Source organism: Onychomys torridus, chromosome 8 (genome assembly GCF_903995425.1).
Source record: "Onychomys torridus chromosome 8, mOncTor1.1, whole genome shotgun sequence".
Lineage (NCBI taxonomy): Eukaryota > Metazoa > Chordata > Mammalia > Rodentia > Cricetidae > Onychomys > Onychomys torridus.
In genome coordinates, this window is record NC_050450.1 from 48,668,840 (window position 1) to 48,678,170 (window position 9,331).

Genomic DNA, 9,331 nt, shown 5'->3' on the forward strand with positions numbered 1-9,331 from the left:
TAATCCCAGCACTCAGGAGGCAGAGCCAGGTGGATCTCTGAGTTCGAGGCTAGCCTGGTCTACAGAGTGAGATCCAGGACAGGCACCAAAACTATGCAGAGAAACCCTATCTCGAAAAACCAAAAAAAAAATAAAATAAAAAGGAGACCATGTAGGTGCTGCCAGCCAAACCTAGGTCCTCTGCAAGAACAAGTTTTTTGGGATGTTTGGTTGGTTGGTTTCTTTGAGACAGAGTTTCTCTGTGTAACAGACCTAGCTGTACTGTTACTTATTCTATAGACCAGGCTGGCCTTGAACTCTCAGAGATTCACCTGCCTCTGTCTCCAGAGTGCTGGGACTAAAAGGTGTGTGTCACCACATCTGGCTCAAGACAAGTGCTTTTAACTTCTCAGCTCTCTCTCCAAAACCCCCATAGGATTTTCATATGCCTCTGTGCCTCTACCATTTGAACTCTCCCCAGTAAACTTATAGGGTGGCCCCTTGTTATTCCCAGGAATAACCCCTTTATTAGTCGGTACTGGAGGGTGGTGCTGGCCTGGAGTCCACCTAGAGGCTGCAGTCATCCTCCTCACAACAGTCAAAAGCTCCCTGTAAAATTGAGTCTTCCAGGGGCTATGCCCAGCCTGAAGAAAAGTCACTGTTTTGTACAGTGGAGTAACAGAGTAGATGTCAAAGGTCATTACAGACTGAGGCCCTCTGACAGTTTCTAGCCTTTGTCTTCCCTCCATTTTGTTAGTCTCGGCACTTCCTTAGAAATCTGGAAGTCTTGTCTTGACGTGTCAGTACTGAGGCAGCGTGCAGATGAGCCACTCTGATGCTATTGGTGTTAGGACCCCTGGTAGAGTCAATGTTGCCTTCGGGCTGCTCACATTACCGCAGGAACAAAGTAGTCCTAAAGCAGGGCACTTGGGCTACACCACCGTGTGCTGAAGCTGCGTGTTGGCAGCAAGCTCTGGGCCTCAGTTTCTGTCTTGTGTCTGAGTCCATAACTCAGGACACTCAGTATTACTTCATTAGGCTGTGGCCAGAACATTTGAGTTTCTGGGAAACAGTCTCAAATATTTAAGAGATTTAAATGTTAAACTGGAATGTTAAGGAAATTTACATTGATGGTTGCCATGGGCCACAAAGCAAAATCCCCATCTTTTTTTTTTTCATTATTATTATATTATTATTATTATTATTATTATTATTATTATTATTATTTTATTTATACAGTGTTCTGCCTGCATGTATGCCTGCAGGCCAGAAGAGGGCATCAGATCTCATTACAAATGGTTGTGAGCAACTATGTGGTTGCTGGGAATTGAACTCAGGACCTCTGGGAGCAGCCAGTGCTCTTAACCTCTGAGCCATCTCTCCAGCCCCAAGATCCACATCTTAAGCCAGGTAGTGGTGGCGCACGCCTTTAACCCCAGCACTTGGGAGGCAGAGGCAGGTGGACCTCTGTGAGTTCAAGGCCAGCCTGGTCTTGGGAGGGTAGAGGAACAGAGTTCCACTGTGGTGTAGACAAGCTGACCTCAACCTGCAAACCTCCTGCCTCATCCTCAAGTGCTAGGATTACAGACATGTTCCACAGCACCTTTCTAGTATCTCAATTTAATTTTTTTTTCTGTGCATGTGCATACACACATGCATATCAGTGCCCATGGAGGCCAAAAGAGGGCATTAGTGCCCCTGGAGCTGGCATTACAGGCAGTTGTGAGCTGCTAGGAACCAAACTCAGGTCATCTGGAAGGACAGCAAGGGCTCTTAATCATTAGACCCATGTCTCTCCAACCTATATCTCAATTTAAAAAATTGTTTTTATTTATTTTATCTTATGTGTGTGTGTATGTATACCACATACATGCCTGTCATGAGGAGGTCAAAAAAGGGCATCAGGTCATCTGGAACTGGAGTTACAGGTGGTTGTGAGCCACCATGTGGGTGCTGGGAACCAAACCCAGGTTTTTGGTTTTGTTTTGGTTGGGATTTTTTTGTTTGTTTTTCAAGACCAGTTTTCTCTGTGTAGACCCAGCTGTCCTGGAACTCACTCTGTGGACTAGGCTGGTCTCGAACTCACAGACATTCCCCCTGCTGGGATTAAAGGTGTGTACCACCACTGCCTAGCTTTTTTTTGTTTTTGCAAGAATGCTCTTAACCACTGAGACATCTTTCCTGTCCTGCATATCTCAATTCTTTTTGTTGTTGTTGTTTTGTGTTTCAACACAGGATCTCTCTATGCAGCTCTGGCCATCCTGGAACTCACTCTGTAGACTAGGCTGTCCTCATACTCACAGAGATCCACTTGCTTCTGCCTCCCAAGTGCTGAGATTAAAGGCCTGCACCATCACTGCCTGGCTTTAGTTCTTAAATATCTAAATTTTACCTTTTGTCTGCCCTGATTTGAGACCTTAAGAACAACTGAATGTGTGGGAATTCTGCTAAGTGTAAATGCAAATGAAAGACAAAAGGAAAAGGGCAGGCAGGCGCTCTGACTCACTGGCCAAGCACTCCTGAGAAGGAAGGCATAGGCGTTGCTCAGGAGTGAATCGGGCAACTAGGGCAGAAGTCTGAGGCCCAACGTTCCATCTCCAGTGCCTCCAACCCAAGAGAAAAGGAGCTAGAAAGATGTCTCAGCAGTAAGAGCACAGGCTGCTCTTCCAGAGGACCTGGGTTTGATTCCCAGCACCCACGTGGCAGCTAACAACCAACTGAAACTCCAATTCCAATTCCAGATCCAACACCCTCTTCTGGTCTCTCCAGGGACCAGGCACACATGTGGTGCACAAAAACATACATGTAGGCAAAATATCCACACACATAAAATAACATAGTTAAAATAAAAACAACAAAGCAACTAACCTTGATGCCGGAAGCAAAGGGTCTGGGACTGAGTGCTCTTGAGCAGCTTTCTGTCCAGATTTTCTTCAAAAACATCTCAAGGTTGAAACTCCCTTATTTGTACATAACAGGAAGACATAAAAAGCTTACCATTCATAGAAAAGTATATTCTAAATTCAAGTTCTTGTTGCCATATTCCCTTCTGTTGTCTCAGCTTCATCTCACCACGCTTTTCTAGTTGGCATGATGAGGCAGGCGGTGCTGCTCAAACCTGGCAGCATGCCACCCTAGAGTTCATTCTTAATCCTTATGTCAAACTCTGTGCAGTAGTGTGCACCCGTAGCCCTAGCTATTGGGGGTGCTGAGGCAGGAAGATCATGAACCCAATAGTTCAAAACCAGCTTAGTCATCATAATGAGACCTTGTCTTTTGGAGATTAAATTCTCAAGTCCAACAGCCCTGTCTGTGTTGGGCTGAATGCAACCTGTTGGTGTTCCTGAAGCTCCTACCATAACTGACATGCAGCAAAGTTTTTGAATGATGGTGTGAGTCCCACTGAAAATGAGAAACGCTCTAAAGCAATGGTTCTCAACCTGTGGGTCTTGACCCTTTCGGGGGTCAAATGACCCCTTCACTGGGGTCACACATCAGATATCCTGCATATCAGACATTTACAGTATGATTCATAACAGTAACAAAATTATCGTTATAAAGTAGCAATGAAAATAATTTTATGGTTGGGGTCACCACAACTCGAGCAACTATTAAAAGGTCACAGCGTTAGGAAGGTTGAAAACCAGTGCTCCAGGGCTTAGGATGTTAGAGTATTAAATGCAGACTTGTGGAAACATCCAGGCTTCTGGTAGTGAAACCTCAGGGTAGCACTGGGTCACGGGGGACCAGGGAGGTAGGTGGCTCTGTCAGTAAAGGCGGTATAGGAGCATGGTGACTTGAGTCAGATCCTCAGCACCCACAGAAAACCAGCATGCACCTATAATCCCAGCACTGGGTAGGTGGAGACACAAGATCCCAGGGACTTGCTAACCAGCCAACCACCTCCTCCCCTCCTCCTCCCCTCCTCCTCTCCTCCCTTCTCCTCTCTTTCCTCCTCTTCTCCTCCCCTCCTCCTCCCCTCCTCCTCTCCTCCCTTCTCCTCCCCATCCTCCTCTTCTCCTCCCCATCCTCCTCCCCTCCTCCTCCCCATCCTCCTCCTCCCCTTCTCTTCTCCTCTCCTCCCCTCCTCCCCTCCTCCTCCCCATCCTCCTCCTCCCCTCCTCCCCTTCTCTTCTCCTCTCCTCCCCTCCTCCTCCCCTCCTCCCCTTCTCTTCTCCTCTCCTCCCCTCCTCCTCCCCTCCTCCCCTTCTCTTCTCCTCTCCTCCCCTCCTCCCCTCCTCCTCCCCATCCTCCTCCTCCCCTCCTCCCCTTCCCTCCTCCTCCCCTTCTCTTCTTCTCTCCTCCCCTTCTCTTCTCCTCTCCTCCCCTCCTCCCCTCCTCCTCCTCTCCTCCTCCCCTTCCTTTTTTTCCTCCTCTTTTTTTGTTTTCTTTTCTTTCTTTTCTTTTTCTTTTTTTTTGGTTTTTCGAGACAGGGTTTCTGTGTAGCTTTGCGCCTGTCCTGGAACTCACAGGGATCTGCCTGGCTCTGCCTCCCGAGTGCTGGGATTAAAGGCGTGTGCCACCACTGCTTGCCACAACGTGCTCCAGTTTCAATGCGAGACTTTTAATAAAAAATAAATAAATAAAAATAAGGTGGAAAGGCAAGGGGATGGGTGAGTAAAGGTGCTTGTGCCAAGCCTGACCATCGGTTAGATCTCCAGAACCTCCATGATGAGAGAGCTGACTCCCCAAAGTTGTTCTTTGACCTCCACACATCACACACCACCACAAAATAAAATAATCAAAAATGTTTTAAAAGTGGAGAGTGAAGAAGACACCTGATGTCAGCCTCTGGCCCCTACACACACATACACCACACTCACCTACACAAACACATTCATCCCTAGTACAGAAAAAGAATAGCACTGGGCAACACCAGCCTGGGGTCCTTGTCCTGGGTGTACTAGAGTCATACAAAGTGTCTACTCGTCAGAAGTGGCTGGTTCTAGGAGAAGGAATAGAGCTCCTTGCATCCCAGGTCCTGTCCTAAGGCTCTCCTGCTTTGGCTGGTTCTTCTGGGAGCACTAAACACATGACAACCACTGTATTGAGTTTGGACTGCATCAGTGATTCAGCAGAGTGGAGACTCCAAGCATGCCTTTGGTCTGCAGAACACATACAGAACAATAGCCACGATGAGGGAGGTCTATCACAAGAGGGGAATGGTAAGTTGGAAACATTAGAGGACAGGAAAAGGCAGGGCAAAGAAAACTGGTGGTACCAGCTGGAGCAGGGTGTGGATGCAATTTTTCAGGATACAGTCAGTCTGAGCCTTATTAAGCAGGTGATATCTGAATGGCCTTGGAACAAAAACCTGAAACAAAGAGACTGATCCAGGCTGAAGTATGGCATGAGCATTCCAGAGGAAATGGCCCACACAGAGGTCATGAGGCAGAAACCAGAGGGGAAGTGAGTAGTGGAGGTGAAGGGCAGGAGTGGTGCTAGTGTAAAGTGTGGGTGTCAGAATGGTGGCACACGCCTGTGACTGCAGTGCTGCAGAGGAGGCAGAGAAGAGCAGATCCTGGGGGCGGAGGAGTGCCTCACTGGTCAGCCAGCCTCACTTACTTGACAAGCTCCAATCCATGTCCTCTGGCCTCCACATGCATACACACACAAAGTCACGGCTGGAAGAGGCCTGCAGTCAAGAACAGGTGTTTCATTGTGGACTAGACTTTCAAGTGTTGGCAGATGTGTGCAGTGCAGAGAAACTCACCAGACACATCTGGGCAGAACACTGGTGTCTGACAGTACCCAGATGGGACACTAAAACCTGTGAGATAGGACAAGATCACTAAGGAATCATAGGTGACTGGGAATTGAGCTCCAAAATTCCTAGACATTCAAAACTCATGGATTCGGAGGAAGAATGGGTAAAATGACATGGGAGCAGATGGAGAGGCAGGTGGTAGGCAGGCATTACAGAAGCTGATTCTAGAAAGTCAGAGACCACTCACCTGCTCCCGACCCTGTGGAGAGCCACAGAAAAGTAATAGCAAAGAGCAGGTAGTGTGCTGAGGAGAGAAAGCTAAGCCTATGATGACGGAATTTGTGGCTCTGCTACATAGGGAGCAAAAATGAAGAGGGTGTCCCTGAGCGGAAGGTAACCTAGAAGTGTACCCTTGGTTTGTTTTTCATGTGGAGGTGGTGGCGGTTTTCTGAAAATCACATATAAAAAGGTCTTTGCTGAGTCAAATATATTTTACGTGAGACTGGGGTGTGACTTGGTTGATAACATTCTTACAAACCTTGGGTTCCATCCCCAGCACCATGTTAACCAGGTGAGGAAACACAGACTGTAGTCACAGCACTTGGAAGGTGAAGACAAAACCATCACAATGAAAGGGTCGTCTTCCACTACATATTGAGTTTGATGATAGTCTGGGACATGTATCTAAGAGCCTATTTAACATTTTAGCTGTTTTTATCTCTACACCTACACCCAGTGTCTATTTGTTTCATATTTTATGTGTTTCTTAGCAGCCAACCCAGTGGGTGAGAAGTAACTTCTCACACAGTTATAGATTTTCCTGCCCCTGCTGCCTGGGGGGTCTTTCTGTGTGCCATGGCACCTGTGTCTCTTCTTTGGAGAATGTTTAAGTCCTTTGTCCAGCTTTTAGTGGGGTTGTTATGTTGTTAAACTGTAGCCCTTACTATATTCTGAATGTTAACTCTTTATCAGCTCTACAGTTTTCTCCAGTGCTTTTCACCTTGCCGACAGTATCTTTTGATGGGCAAGTCAAATATCTACATAGAGTAGCAGTAACCTCTCCCTATGCAAACCAACCCCATCTCCATAGATCCACAAGCTGCATGTACAGCAGGAATCACGGCTGGCTTCCTGGATTGGGGTTGGAAGGATTCAGATCTTCAAAAGAAAGGCTAGCTGCCTCTCCTTTGACCTTGGGGTAGGCCCAGTCAGTTCTCAAATAGCAAAAACAAAACATACAAAAAAAAAAAAAACAAACAACAAAAACAAACAAAAAAAAAAACAAAAAGGACCATGGGATTGTCATGAAAGCAGACAGCAGAGAAGATGTTAGCACTCTTGGAAAGTGAGCCATTTTCCCCAACTGTAAAGTCCAACTGTGCTTACTTCTGTAGCACAAGGTGGTGGTAAGAGATTCCAAGAGCCACATTAGGAAGTAGTTGGAAGGAAGGGGTGGGGGAGGGATGAAGAGAAGAAAAGACACAGCTATATGAATGGGAATGTTATGGGGCTGGAGAAAGGGCTCAGTGGTTAGGAGCACTTGCAGAGGACCCAAGTTTGACTCAGGACTCATAGGTGGCTCACAACCATCCCTCCAGTTCCAGGCAATCGAATGCCCTCTTCTGACCTCTGCAGGCACCAGGCATGCAGGTACACATATACAAGCAAGAAAAACACTCATACACAGAAAATAAATCTTTTAAAATGTTATAATATACCCATTATTTTGTATTCTAATTTTTTTTTTTTGGGGGGGGGGGCTGAGGATCGAACCCAGGGCCTTGTGCTTGCTAGGCAAGTGCTCTACCACTAAGCTAAATCCCCAACCCTGTATTCTAATTTTTAAAAAAGGAAATTTGAAGCAAAAGGGACTTGGAGACTTGGGCCTGGGCTCCTCAGGCCTCCTCATCTACATGTACCAACCCAGCTTCCAAAATGCTCCATCATCTTTTGATATCACCCAAAACATCATACACATCTATGGTATTTAAGTATGGTACGCAGCCAGGTCTATGCTTAGTAGGGCCAGACCCTACTTAAATCTATGGTACTTAAATCTTAAATCTATGGTAGAAGCATCATACTCAACTACTACATTACTCTGAGGGTCAGTAGACCTGGAGTTTACAGCCAGAGTTTCATTTGGTCTTGCCACTGTCTTTCAATAGCCTGTGTATCTTGATTTAAAACTTTGCATAATTTGCAATTTCGATTTGGAAAATGTAATGTAAGTGAGAATGGTGAGCCCATGTACTTCCTTCTTGAAGAGGACCAGTTCAACTCCCAGAACCCACATGGTTGTTCACCATCATTTGTAACTATAGTTCCAGATGATCTGCTGTTCTGACCTCCACTGGCACCAAGCATGCACATGGTGTACAAACATACATGCAGGAAAAACACACATAAAAAGAATACATCTAATTTTAAAATTAAATAAAACTTTAAAAAAAGGACACAATACCCCAAACCAATAAATGCTCTTAATAACTGAGACATCTCTTCAGCCCCGTTTTTATTTTTTGTTTGCTTTCTTACTCTCTGAGACTGATAATAGCTGTGCAACCCAGCTGGCCTCAAATTAGCAGCAATCTTCCTGCCCCAGTGTCTTACGTATTACAGGCCACCCCAGCAGGCTAGACCCCAATGGTTCTCTTTTAACGCCTTTACAAAATGGAGTTATAAGACTTTCTGCCCAGCTCCTTTTCTGTCACTATCAAAGATTAAAGAGGATCTAAGTTCACGACTCACTGCCTCAGGTTTCCCTCTATGCCTTGCAAACTCTTTCTTGTGGGTCTGGCCCTACTAAGCATAGACCTGGCTGCGTCCTGTCACATCGCACCTCCACGAAAGAGGAACGGATGGTTTCTGCTCTCCACGTGGTCTGCCCGGACTCCGAATCTCGCAGCACCGGGCGCTCAGGAGGACTCCGTTCTCGAAGCGCTTCCTGATTCTGACTGCTTTGCCTCCGGCGTCAGATCTGAGTTCCCAGCACTGTAAGCTACAGGCAGCGTGGATCTCCACCGAAGCTGCAACTATGGGGATCTTGGAGAAAATCTCGGAGATCGAGAAGGAGATCGCTCGGACGCAGAAGAACAAGGGTGAGGGCGGGATCGGAGGGTCTCCCTTTCTACCCTCCTCGCTCGTCTCAAAACAAGATGGGGAGCAGTAGAAGATACTCCGTGTTGACCCCTAGCCTCCATGACCCAGGTATGTGCATGCGCATAGATGGGGAGATGCAGGTAAGAGAACTTGCTGCTCTCCCAGAGGACCTCAGTTTGGCTGCCAGCACCATATCAAGCAGCTCCCAACCATCTGTTACTGCCTCTGGGAGATACAATCCCCTCTCCTGGTCTCCTTGAGCACTTGTACACAGACAGACAGACAGTTTAAAAGACAGACTTCTTGGCACAGGCCAGCTATGGAGGCACATGCCTACAGTACCAGAACTTGGAAGACTGACATGCCTACAGTACCAGAACTTGGAAGATTGAGGCAGGAGAACTACAAAGCAAGACCTTGTTTCAAACAAAACAAAACAAAAATCCAGACCTAACAACAACAACAACAAAATGCTGAAGTCTAGGACCAGCCATAAACACATCTGGCAGTTGCATACACAATAAGTATCTGGTTTTCAAATCT